The sequence below is a fragment of the Mustela erminea genome, chromosome 13, assembly GCF_009829155.1.
Source record: "Mustela erminea isolate mMusErm1 chromosome 13, mMusErm1.Pri, whole genome shotgun sequence".
NCBI lineage: Eukaryota > Metazoa > Chordata > Mammalia > Carnivora > Mustelidae > Mustela > Mustela erminea.
The window spans coordinates 89,010,919-89,023,430 of record NC_045626.1 but is presented as its reverse complement, the minus strand read 5'-3'; positions in this window follow the sequence as shown (position 1 = coordinate 89,023,430).

Here is a 12,512-nt window from a genome sequence, read left to right as displayed (position 1 = left end):
TCACGTCTCGTGCCTCCCACACCCAGCTTCCCGTGGCTTCCCCTCTTTACAGAGCAGGCGTGGGAAGAGAATGGCCCTTCTGTCCCACCAGTGACCTATCTCCCTACACAGCCTGGATGGGCTTCTGGGCTTGAACGGTCATTCACAAACCCATCCCTTGCTCAACGCTCTCTTAGCCCCTAACGTTTCTGCGGCTTAATTCTCCAAAGGACGGTGCTAATTGCTTCTCTCCCCTCCTTTTCTGTCAAAGCCAAAAGAAACAGTTTCCACCAGAAGGGCGTACTTCCTCCGTCCGCCTCTGTCACAGCGAGGAGCTGAAGAACCTGCAGGTGTGACGGACCTGGGCGACACTTCCAACGGCTTTTGTCGCCCTCCGCCCCGAACGCGGCTGTGTTTGCTTTGGTTAAGTCATGAAGTCCGATGTGTGCGGTGGTTTAAGATGAATGCCTTTGCGGACAAAGAAGAGATGCACATTTGGAGCGGCGACAGGAGGGGACTTCCGCAGCCGGAGACGCTGCCCTTGGAGGAGCCCCACCCCTGGGATTTGGGGTTCGCCCTGAGACCCCGAGGAAGGCTCTGCCCACCTGCTCATGCTCACCCCGCAGGGGAACAGTGGTAACGGGTGAGCTCGGCCTCGGACTGGAAGGAGGCACGTCCCAGGGGCCGTCACCCACCCGCCCACACTGTACTCCATCACTGTCTCTGCCGGTTCTAAACACCAGCCCAGACCCAAGCTCACGAGCGTCACTGTACGTCTGACAGGCCAGCTTCCCACGGCTTCCTTCGGATGGACTCTCATTAGAGAAACACACATATACGTGGTGTGCTCACACACACACACACACACACACACAGGCGCGCGCGCGCGCACGCGCGTGCACACCATGCCCCGGGCACCACCCACATCACTGAAAACCATCAGTCATAATGCCGTTGTGTTTAATAACCATGAATCGTACTGAAAGGATGCATTCTAGGCAGGAAAAGCAGCCCAGGGAAGAGAAAGGGCTTATCCAGCACCCTTTAGCTGAAGACTCTTTATTTACTTATTTATTTGTTTGTTTGTTTGTTTAAGACTGAGAGCATGAGCCCGGGGAGGAGCAGAGGGAGAGAGAGAAACGGAGAGAGAATCTGAAGCAGACTCCGCACTGAGCACTGAGCCTGACACAGGGGTCGATCTCACTACCCTGAGATCACGTCCTGATCCCAATTCAAGAGTCGGAGGCTTACCCGACAGAGCCATCCGGGCGCCCCAGTGTCATTTAGCTGAAATACTAAGAGTCAGAACTAGAACCCAGGACCTCTTGTCAGATCAGAATTGCCTGACTTGATCCCGAGCCGCACCATCTAAGGTGAGTGGGACCCCCCCGTGGGTGTGGCACTGTGCAGAGCACGACGGACAGTCCCAGATGGGCACACCTGGGGGTAGGTCCACAGATGCCCTGGCCCGGCGGCCATCTAGGGGGAGGGGACCTGCTGCACTTGCAGCGGATGGCTTGAAACCCACGGCCCTAAGTTTCCCTCCTACGTAGGCACTGCCGACCTAAGAGTTGTTGCTCCAACCAGCCTGACCTCAGTTCCCCGACCCTTTCTGCAGTGGAGACCATCCCCCATGACCTTGGCACTACCCAGATAAATGCCTGATCCTAGGCCTTTTTAAAAAGGACCAGAGAAAAACAACAGCAAAGCTACCAAGTTAACTCCCAGCCTGAAAATATGTTCTTGTCTAACTGTAGGCACAAGGCAGACCTTGCAAAGGAGGGACGGTGACTGTGGGGAGGGAGCAGGAAGCAGGACAAGCCCTTTCCATGAGGGATGGGGCCCAGCGGGGAGGTGGGGTGCTGGGAGGTGGGGGGGCGGGGGGGGGGAAGAGAAGATGATGGCTGGTTACTGCCCTCTGGAGTTTGACTTTGCTTCCTCTCCAGCTGGGCTGCCACAGATCAGAATTCTGTGGGACCCGGGGATACCGTTTATTCCAGATCAGAGCTTTCAACGAGAGCTGTGATTGTGTGATCCAGGGCACATTGGCCAGGTCTGCAGACCCCTGGCCGGTCACGACCTGGTAGTGGGGCGTTGGGCAGGTGGAATCCAGGGGATCTGCTAAATGTCCCACGATGCACAGACCAGCTTCTCGCAGCTGGGAATCACGCAGCACGGAATGCCAGCCTTGCGGAGGCCAGAGTTCTGAGGTCAAGGCTGAAACTCTGAATCAGCAGAGGAAGAGGCGCATCCCTCTTCCAGGAGCCAAAGGGGAGGTCCGGCCATGCCTCCCCCGCTTCCCTCTGATGCCGGGAAGCCCGTGGTCCTGCCCCCCGCCGGGCTCAGCCTGCCACAGGCCCTCGGTTCTCCCTACTCCGAGTGTCATTCATTCTCCTTGTCTCTATCTGAGTTGAAAATCGCCAAGGTCATTCTATCTGATGGTGTTTTGAAGGGGTTTGGGGGTTGGCGTGTGACGAAATGTCACAAGGACCATGACTGATGGAAACCAGGAGAGAAGCAAGGTTATGTGTTCTTCAAGAATGCAGGACACGGGGGGAAACACTCAGAAAGGGATATTTTGACCCCCTGAGATACATACAGACCCCCCCCACCATGCATCAAGCCAGGACGGCCCAGGCACGAGGCCATGTGTGCGCAGGCTGGACGCATACCAACCCACTGGCCAGGGGGCAGGGAGTGAGCGTCCAGAGGGACGTCCTGGCTCACACATGCTTGCTCAGGACCCCTCGGCTTTCCATGTTCACACACAGCCAGTGGGCTTTGGGCTTTTTAAATTGACCCTGGTTTTTATTTAAAATCACTTAGTTCAGGGGCGCCTGGATGGCTCAGTCGGTTAAGGGTCTGACTCTCTGATTTTGGCTCCGTTCCTGATCTCAGGGTCCTGGGATCGAGCCCTGCGTCGGGCTCCCCGCTGAGCAGGGAGCCTGCTTGAGATTCTCTTTCTCTTGCTCCCTCTGCCCCTCCCTGTCGCTCTCGACCCGCAAGAACGACCCGTAGGCGAGGTGAGTGGCAAACTTCTTTATTCACAATCTTCTGCCGGGGACCCCCCCCAGTCTAAGACCCCCAAGTATATCTCCACCAAGTGCGAACTATATCCAATCAGAGTATACCACGACTAACAAAACTACCAATCAGAAGGACTATCTATGTGCACGCATCATGCTCGTGAGCACGTACGTGACTCCATAGGTTTTCTTTGTTCTACAGATCATGCGCCTTTCCCTTGACTCCTGGTATCTATCAAACGTCACCCGCGAATGCACTCACAGTCCTTGGGTTAATCTCTCACTCCTCCCACTCTTCTGGCCTCGCTTAGTGCGTGACTCCCTGCATCTGCTCGCATTCCTTAGGCAAACTATCTACAGCCTTGGCCTCTCATGCCTTGCTTAGTACATGACTCCTTGCTCCTGCTGCATGGCTCTCCACACCTCCCCATCTAAAATAAATAAATAAATATTCTTAAAGAAAAATCAAACAAAATCACTGAGTTCGTAAATCCTCATCATTTGGGGCAATGAGCACCTCCCCTCTGCCCTGCTCCTCTCACTTGGTGGAGCTTTAATCTCTCCAGAAACTCAGACCAAAAAGAGAAAGCAAACCAAACATACCTTCACATGTATAAATCTATCAGCCAGTCTGTGAGCTCTACCTTCTGATACCAAACACCGGAGTCCTGCCCGTCACTCTCACTGCCAACACACTGCCCCAAACCACTCCTACCATCCACTGGCCGAATTGCTCCAACAGCCTCCTAACTGACCCTTTCAGTTTTGCCTTTGCTCCTCTTTGGTATGTCCTCAAAAGAGCAATCAGTGTGAGCCTATCAAATTGTGTAACAAAACATATCCCTTCTCTGCTCAAATTCTCCAACAGCTCCCTAATTTCTGCAAAGAAAAAGCCATCGTCCTTTAATGGCCATGAACATCCACCATGACTTCCTCACTTCACCCCAGGCATATTCCTGCCTCAGGACCTTAGCACTTGCTGATCCTTCTACCTAGAATTCCCTAGGTACCCCTATGACCCACTGACACATTGCTTTTCATCTTTACTCAGATAGAAAGAATTTTCATTTTTTGGAGGGAATTTTCCTGAACTCTCTCTAAAATTGCAATCTTTCCTTTTAACCCTACAGATGCTACCCCTGGTATATCTTTTTTCTGAGCACTTTTCATGATCTAACATACCACATGTATTACTCACATATATCTGTCTGCCCCCAGAAGATTCTAAGTCCCGTGAGAGCAGAGATTTTTATGTTTTAGTCATTGAAGTCACCAGTGTCTAGAATCATGCAAGCCATATAAATGGCAGGCTCTCCCTACCTATTTGTTGAATGAATTGATGAGACATACATAGGAAAATTGCTAACCACATGGCCTTGCTATGTGTACCACTTCTAAAATGCACAAAATGATTATTTTTAATACTTACCAATTTTACCACTTTACCACTTAGCAATAGAAAAAAAAATCAGAAACCCATAATCACAAAATGTTCTCCCTCACAATTTATCAAAGAAAAGCAAATAAAAACAACAGGTTTCAACTCTCAAATTAGCAAGTATTTTGGAGACGTTAAGGAGGGCATCTGTTATGATGAGCCCTGGGTGTATATAATTGACGATTCACAGAATTCTACTCCTAAAACACATATTGCACTGTATGTTAACTAACTAGAATATAAATAAAAATTAAAAAAGGAACAACAGTATCCAGCATCAGGATGGATAAGCATTTTTTACACTACCCATGAGAAAGCAATCTTGTACAGCTTTTCTACAAAACATATTGACAACATACAGCAACAGCCTTCAAAATATTTGTGCATATTAATTTTATTTTAAGAAACACTCTAAAGAAATAATAGGAAGACTAGAGAAAGACACATAAGAAAACACTTACTGTAACATTGTTTATGATATAAAAAGGTTACCCTCCAGTAAGAAAGAAATTGGTTAAATACATTATATTTCAGTCATTTAGTGAGGAGCTCTGGCCAAGGAAATCTGACTAGAAGGTTAGAGATGATGTCAGATGTCAGAGAAGCTAGCAGTATGTTCCAACAGTAGATTAAATAGTTGATTAAATAGTTGGCTGCGAATCCTGCCCCTTCCATATGTCTACACTGGTCTCCAGGATAGACCACACTCTCATAGTCCTCTGTAGACAGCAGATGCTATAAATCTACAGCCAAGGGGTGCCTGGGTGGCTCAGACAGTTGAGCATCTGCCTTCGGATCAGGTCATGAGCCTGGGGTCCTGGAATCGAGTTCCGCATCGGGCTCCCTGCTCAGCGGGGAAGCCATCTTGCCCTTCCTCTGCCCCTCCGCTCCTGCCCATGCTCTCTCTGTCTTGCTTGCTCTCTATCTCTCAAATAAATAAATAAAAATCTCTAAAACCATAAATAAGTCTACAGCCAACGAGCAGGGGCTCTGACTTGAAAGAACCAAGTCATCGCTCAGTTGGATCTGAATTTCCCATACACGTACCCCAAACAGAGAGACTTAGTAGGGTACCAGCTTCACACGGCAAGTCAGCAACTGAACAAGACACAAGATGCATCTCCCGCATCGGGGCATAGGACCTCCCATCACATCACACATCCCCCAAGATCCTCTGGGTCTTTTAGGTGAAGACCGCTGGAAGACCCAGGGTCTCTGAAATTCAGATTCTACAGGGCTGTGTGTTATACCCCTAGAGGAGAGAGAGCGGAAGCCCGTCTCCCACGAGTGGACGGCTTGTGTGTTCTCACACACACACACACTCCTTCTGCTGGTGAGGGGGCGGACGAAAGGTTCACAGTGACACCCATTCCCGGCTCTGCAGGGTATGAGAGGAGCACCAGAGGGTGTGCGGGGTGTGTGTGTGTGTGTGTGTGTGTGTGTAACACTCTGGGGTCCCTCCACTGGAAGGCCACAGAGCGAGTCAGACAGGTGCCTGATAATAAAGGAGGTCAACCTGGACGCCACGTGGGAGCCGGCCAATGGCTGCGTGCTGTCATAACCAGCGTTATTTATCTCCACATCGATAGCAACGGGTCACAGAGGGCTGTCAAGTCCATCTTCCTATTTATAGTTTAGAGAAGATGATTTATTCTTGGAAGCTTTCTAGGGACTAGCTTTCCTGTTGGCCAAGAGGGACTTTAAATGGGATCACTGGCAGCAACCAAGCCTTTGGTGTGCCCCAGAATCCCCCAATGCTATACTCGGATCAGCTCAGGTCACAGAGGAACTATCCTGCACCTGCATCTTCAAGAAGGAAGTTCGCCTGTCCCTCTGCACCACGCTGGCCCAAGCCACACCGTCTTCCCTCTCCTGGAGGAGGGCAGCAGCCTCCAAAGCTCCCTCCCCCCTTCCAAGCTTGCGGTCCCCAACCCAGTGCCGTGAAGTAGCCAGATTTCCAGATTCAATTGTTTTAAGTATAAATAAGTAAGATAATGTCAGTCTCGTGCTTAAGACCCTTCAGTCACTTCCAGCTGTTCGGGAAGGACCCAAGCTCATGCCATGGTCCTGGGAGGCCCTCCCTGCCTGATCACGCAGCCTCATCTCCTTCTGCGCAACTTCTCCCAGTGTTCGCCGCATACAAGCCCCGCTGCCCTCTTCTAATTCCTGGGATCACAGGCTCCCTCCTCCTCTCCAGACCTTCACGGGGCACAGAGCCCCCCAACCGTGAGTGTTTTGCATACAGGACCCTTCTGCTTGTCTTGTAGGACATATCTTCGGAGCTGTAATTCCATAAAGCAGATTCTTTTAACCTGTGGCTTGCCGCCCATGCAGGACAAGCACTTCCTTTTTATCTCAAGAAGTAGGAGATCCGCAGAGCAGAAGTGGAGTGAACGGCCCCAGATCCTTTACTCCCCTCTCCGGAGCAGGGCATCTGCAGCCTTACGGTCCCCACTGACAAGTGTCCCGTTCTCTGAGAGCAAAAGGAGGAGAAAAGAGGAACAGAAACGGAACAGAAGCAATCCTAGGGCGATTTCCTCACCCAGTGTAGGTACCAGATATTTACCACGAGTCAAACACTTTTAAAGAAGTTTCTTGAAGCATATGTGATATAAAATAGAATGCGTATGCTTAAAATATGTAAGATTTTGTTAAGTTTCGACCTATGTATAGGACTGGGAAACCACGACCGAAATCAAAATCTTGATCAAAAAGGTCGACTCATGGGGCGCCGGGGTGGCTCAGTGGCTAAGCCTCTGCTTTTGGCTCAGGTCATGATCTCAGGGTCCTGGGATCGAGCCCCGCATCGGGCTCTCTGCTCAGCGGGGAGCCTGCTTCCTCCTCTCTCTGCCTGTCTTGTGATCTCCGTCTGTCAAATAAATAACTAAAATCTTAAAAAAAAAAAAAAAGTCGACTTGTGTCACTCTGTCATCCGTGCCCCCCACCCTCGTGTGTGCCCCTCCCCCATCCACACACAACCCTGCCCTGATGTCTGCCATCGTGGGTTTGTTCGGATATGACTGTAATTTCATAAAAATGGTATCACCCATTTTTCTGTATGGTTTCTCTCATCTAGCGCAATTATTTCCAGATCCTTTCATGTTGTAATGTGTGTCAGTAGTAAATTTCCTTTGATTGCCTAGCGGTATTTCTTTGTACGGACGCTTGACTATCCATTCACCTGCCGGTGGGCGATCGTGCGGTTCCCCGGTGTGGGCGAGTACAGACAAGCCTGCTGTCAACGTTCACGAACTGGGCTTTGCACGCCATACACGTTCATTTCTCTTAAGCAAATGCCTAGAAGAGGAATGGCTGGATGAGAGGAAGGATACATGTTCGACGTTTTCTTAAACCTGTTTTACAAAGTAGCTATTTCACTCCCCACCAGAAGAAAGTTCCTGTCTCTCCATATCCTCACCAGCACTGGAAATAACATTTTTGTTTCTCAAACTTTATTCATTCTGATGGTGCGTATTGGTACCGCCTTGCAGTTTTAAAAACGCATTGTTCTCACGACTAAAGATGTCTGATGATCTGTTTATGTCCACGCGGCCACTGGCCAGCCACGCATTTGCTGTGTGAGACATTAGTCATCAGAGCTACAAACGACGCCCTTTGATCTGGAACTCATGTGGAAGTGACAGAGCCATCAGCCCTCGCCTGTGAAGAGAAAGCTGGATAAATTGGCAGTAAAATGAGAATAAGCCTTCTGGAGAAAAATCCAAGTGGCTTCCATCCAAACAACGCCTAATTATTCCTCGTGTGAGAAGCACGAGCTCAGCCACGGACTATGGGGTACGTGCCATGTCCGTGATGACAACTGATGGCCTGTGGCACTAGACACAGTGAAGTCCTCCAAATAGAGGTCGCCGTCCTCCCCGCTGGGAGGTAAATGTTCTGCAGGAAAAGAGCCAGGACTCTGGCGATAGGAGTCAATCTGGCCGTTTAGCTCCAGGCTGGCCGAGGGACGGTCAGCAAACCCCCTCCGACCTCTGGAAAGAGCGAGATAATGACCAGGACCCGGAGGTTAAAACGGGTTAGATGGTCACCATCCCAATCAGAGACAGTCTGTGAACTCTCAGCCTCTGAACTGCAACTGCGAGAGGCAGGGGGCAAAATATTTGGACGACAAGGAGCGGCAGGAGGGCCTGGTTGGGGTGTGGTGGCCCAGAGAAGTGGCTGGAATCAGGCATCTGCTTACTTGCTGTCTGACCTTGGCGAGTTATTTAAACTCTGTGCCTCGGTGTCCGCCTGGAGGAGATGGGGCTCCAGGAGAACCTGTCCCTGCGGACACGACTATCACGATGACCCCTGGAGGGCGCTGCCCACTCAGCATGGTGCCGCACCTGCTGGGATTGGTAGGTTTTTCCCAGATGACGATGTGGCTTTGCCCTCATGTCCCCCCGCAAGATAAACCAACAAGCTCGACTTTAAGTAACATCCCTAAATTCACAGCTTTAAAATTAAGCAAAAGAATGAAAAAAAAAAAAAAAAAGAAAGAAGATATTTCACGCGGCAAAAATACCACATTGGTCCAATCTACAGGTTGCCGTGACACGTTCCGAGGAACAAGGCAAATGCACGAGTGACCGCAGTGACAGTCCCTGTCGTGCCCTAACTCGCTGTAGCGGAGACCGGGCTGCTCGCCACTTTCCCTTCGTTTTCCCAACCTCCACTTGGCAACTGGGGAAACGCAGGCTCCGAGAGGTTCCGAGATGTGGCCAAGGTCGCCCAGCCAGGAAGTGGTAGAGGAGAGATTTGAACCTGGGTCTGCCCATACCAGGAGCACGGTCTGCACGCCCTCTGTTCCAGCGCCTCTCCTCCTGCGCTTTCTCTAACAAATCCCCCTCCTCCGACTCCCCTGCCCCAGGGACGGATAATGACCAAACAAAAAGCGGACCAGATGTCTCCGTTCAGGACAGGACAGCCTGGTGCAGGTTTGTGGACACCCCCCCAGGCTGGAGGAGCTGCTTCTGCCCTCAGCCTCCCTCTGCCTGGAGTGTTTGGAAATGGCCAGTGATGAAATGGGTCTGAGCCCGAGGCCGCTCATCCTGGCCATGCTCCTGCTTGAGCATCGTTAAGGAGAAGCTGCTGCTTCTCCTACAGATGGGATTGCTGTGGTTGGGGTATATCTATGTGCTATGTTTAGAAACCCCATTCACTTTAAATGCTGCAGTCTGGCTTAAAATGTTCCCCGGGGCTCAGTCTCTCTCACGAGCAGACTCAGGGTGGTGGACTGAGCTAGATGTACACATGCCGTGTCCAACCACAGAGAGGATTCTGCCCATCGGCGACCATGCCCAATCCCTGGGGCCATCTCACTGGCAGGCTATCTGTCCTAGGACACTTGGAAGGCCGCTGGCCAACGTTTGGGCTCATCACTGATGCAACAGAAGGAGTGGAGGCAAAGCTGACTTTGGTTCTGGATTCGAACCACATTCTAGCCATGGTGCAGTTTGGGAAAGTAACGTTTTGTGATTGAGTTTGTTGAGCTGTTTTTGCTTTGAAGAATTTATCCTGTTACACTATTGTCCCTTCTTGGGAATTTCTTTTAACGTTCAAACCATCTGATAGGCAATATATGCAGACCATAAAGGCAATAACCAATGAAAACGAAAGAGTGTGCAGGTCCAGAGGCAAATCCAACCTGCAGTGGCCAAGCTTCATTCCCTAAGCTGGGTGTTGGTGACACAGATGCTCCTTTTATTGTTGTTCTCTCACAAGGCAGGTCCGTCTGTGAGCCTGGATGTAGTTAATGTCTCTGTCTCTCTCTGTCTGCAGCAACCAGGCATCACCTTGTAGCAGAGATGTGCACAGATTTGCGGGACCCTGTTCTGGGCCCCCTGCACCTTTGCTCCTTGGCAAGTCAGCCGGGCAGCAAAGTCGGGGCAAAGCGGGGATCTCGGAGCAGAGCAGATTGCAAGGGCAGCCTTACCTATGGGGGTGCAGTAGGCCTTCCTGCCCCCTGCTGAGGTGAGCCTGCTTTTTCAGAGCTGCCTCTTAAACAGGAATTTCGAGCAGCCCGCAGGGATCCCCAGATGGCAGCCCTGATTGGCTATAAAATCGCAGGGAGGCTGCACGGCTCTCCCAGAAAATTAGACTGTGTTCTGTCCCATTAGGTTTCCTACGGCCCGGGCAGCTCATTGCTGAGTGGAGTAACTGCTTCCATCCGCAAGCTGTCCTCTCCTGGAGAGGGATTGGAACCTTGCCTTCCCCAGCCATGGGCGAGTTGCTTCACTGGCCAGAGGCAAATATCTTCCAGAAGCAGAGATGGTACTGGGGAGACCACAAAAGGAGCCAAGTCGGCTGAGGTCCTTCCAGGTTTTCCTGCTCCCTGTCTGCTCTCAGTTAAAAACCCTACAGCTTCCTTTGATTCATCTTAAATAGGTGACCCCCCTCAAGGGCACTAGTGTTTTAAGAATGCTCGCTAATTGTGGGGTAAAACCTATGGTAGATCACATTTACCAAAATGTCTGTGACGATGCTACCCACATTATCTCACTGGGACATGGATGCCTCTGCCATCCTGCCTTGAGGTGTCCATCACCTTCCCTGGGCAGACAGGTGGCCTTGGTAGAAGGGACATTCTGTGACCTTTGGGGCCTCATCAAAAAAGGCCTCTTTGATCTGTCAAAGGAGGGGAGGTTTGAAGTTCTTCAATGTTACTTTGGAGCCTTTGTCTCCTGTTAAATATGTAAGAATAAATTTGGCACATTTGTACAGAAACGGCAAGCAGAATGCTGGTGCATTTTTATAGCACATTACCCCCATTCATCTGGAGATCCATTTATAGCCACCCCACAGGGCGAGGGCTGAAACAGCCTTCTGAGAGGGGAAAGGCAAAATTTAGGATCTTATGGTTTGAGGTGAATTTTCCTCTTTTCAAGTGTCTAAGCTGCTTGACCTTTCTACCATTAGCATCTCTTAAAATAAGTACTGAAGTCGCCACCACAACACAAAGGGGTGTCCGCGAACGGAGGCCGACACACACTTTGCCGGCGAGCTGCCACACACACATCCTTGCCACAGTCTCCGGGGACCTCAGGGAAGGAGCTGTCCTGGAGCTCACTCGGGAGGTGGGCCAAGGGACGGGTCCCTCCTCCGGAAAAGGCACGGAAAGAGCAGGAAAGAGGAAAGTAGGCGACCCCAGAAGGGTGGGGCATGGGAACCACGGAGGAACATGGTAGAAGAGAAGAAACACCAGCAGACTTGACGACATCAAGTGTCCAAGGACCAACAACTGGATGGACCAGTGTGCTCTGTCCACACAACTGAGACCTGCTCATCCGTGGAAAGGAATGGCAGGAATGAACTCCTGCTCCATACCACACACAACGCGGACCCTGCTGAACACATCATGCCAAGGGAGAGAAGCCACAAAAGGCCGCATATAGTGTCTGTTTCCCTTCCCATGAAATGTCCAGAACAGACAAGTCACGAGAGATAGAAAATGGCTTTGTAGCTACCCCCATGGCTGGGTGGGGGGCCAGGCTGGGGAAACGGGGAGCAGGTGTTAGCTGGAGGCTTCTCTGGGGACGAGGACAGTGTTGTAAAACTGCCTGTGGTGATGGGTCCATCACTGTGAGTATATGAGAAGCAATGGACTTGTACATGTTGCACGGGTGAATTGTACAGCATGCAGATTACATCATAATGAAGCTACGTGTGCATTGTAGATATATAAATATGCACACAGATGACCCCCTTTACCTGCCAGAGACTTAAAGTAGGAAAAATCAATGCAATTTAAAATGTCCTCTCGAGGGGTGTCTTGGTGAAGTGGCTGCCTTCAGCTCAGGTCATGATCTTAGGGTCCTGGGATTGAGCTCCACGTTGGGCTCCCTGCGCAGCAGGGTGTCTGCTTCTCCCTCTCCTTTGGTGCTCTCTCTTGCTGTTCTTTCTCTTTCAAGTAAATAAACTCTTTAATAAATAAATAAATGATCTAAAGTGTCATCGTGAGAGGAGGTAAAATAAAAACCATTAAAATTGCTAAAATCAGGGATGCCCGGGTGGCGCAGTTGGTCAAGCATCCAACTCTTGATTCTGGCTCAGGTCATGATCTCAGGGTC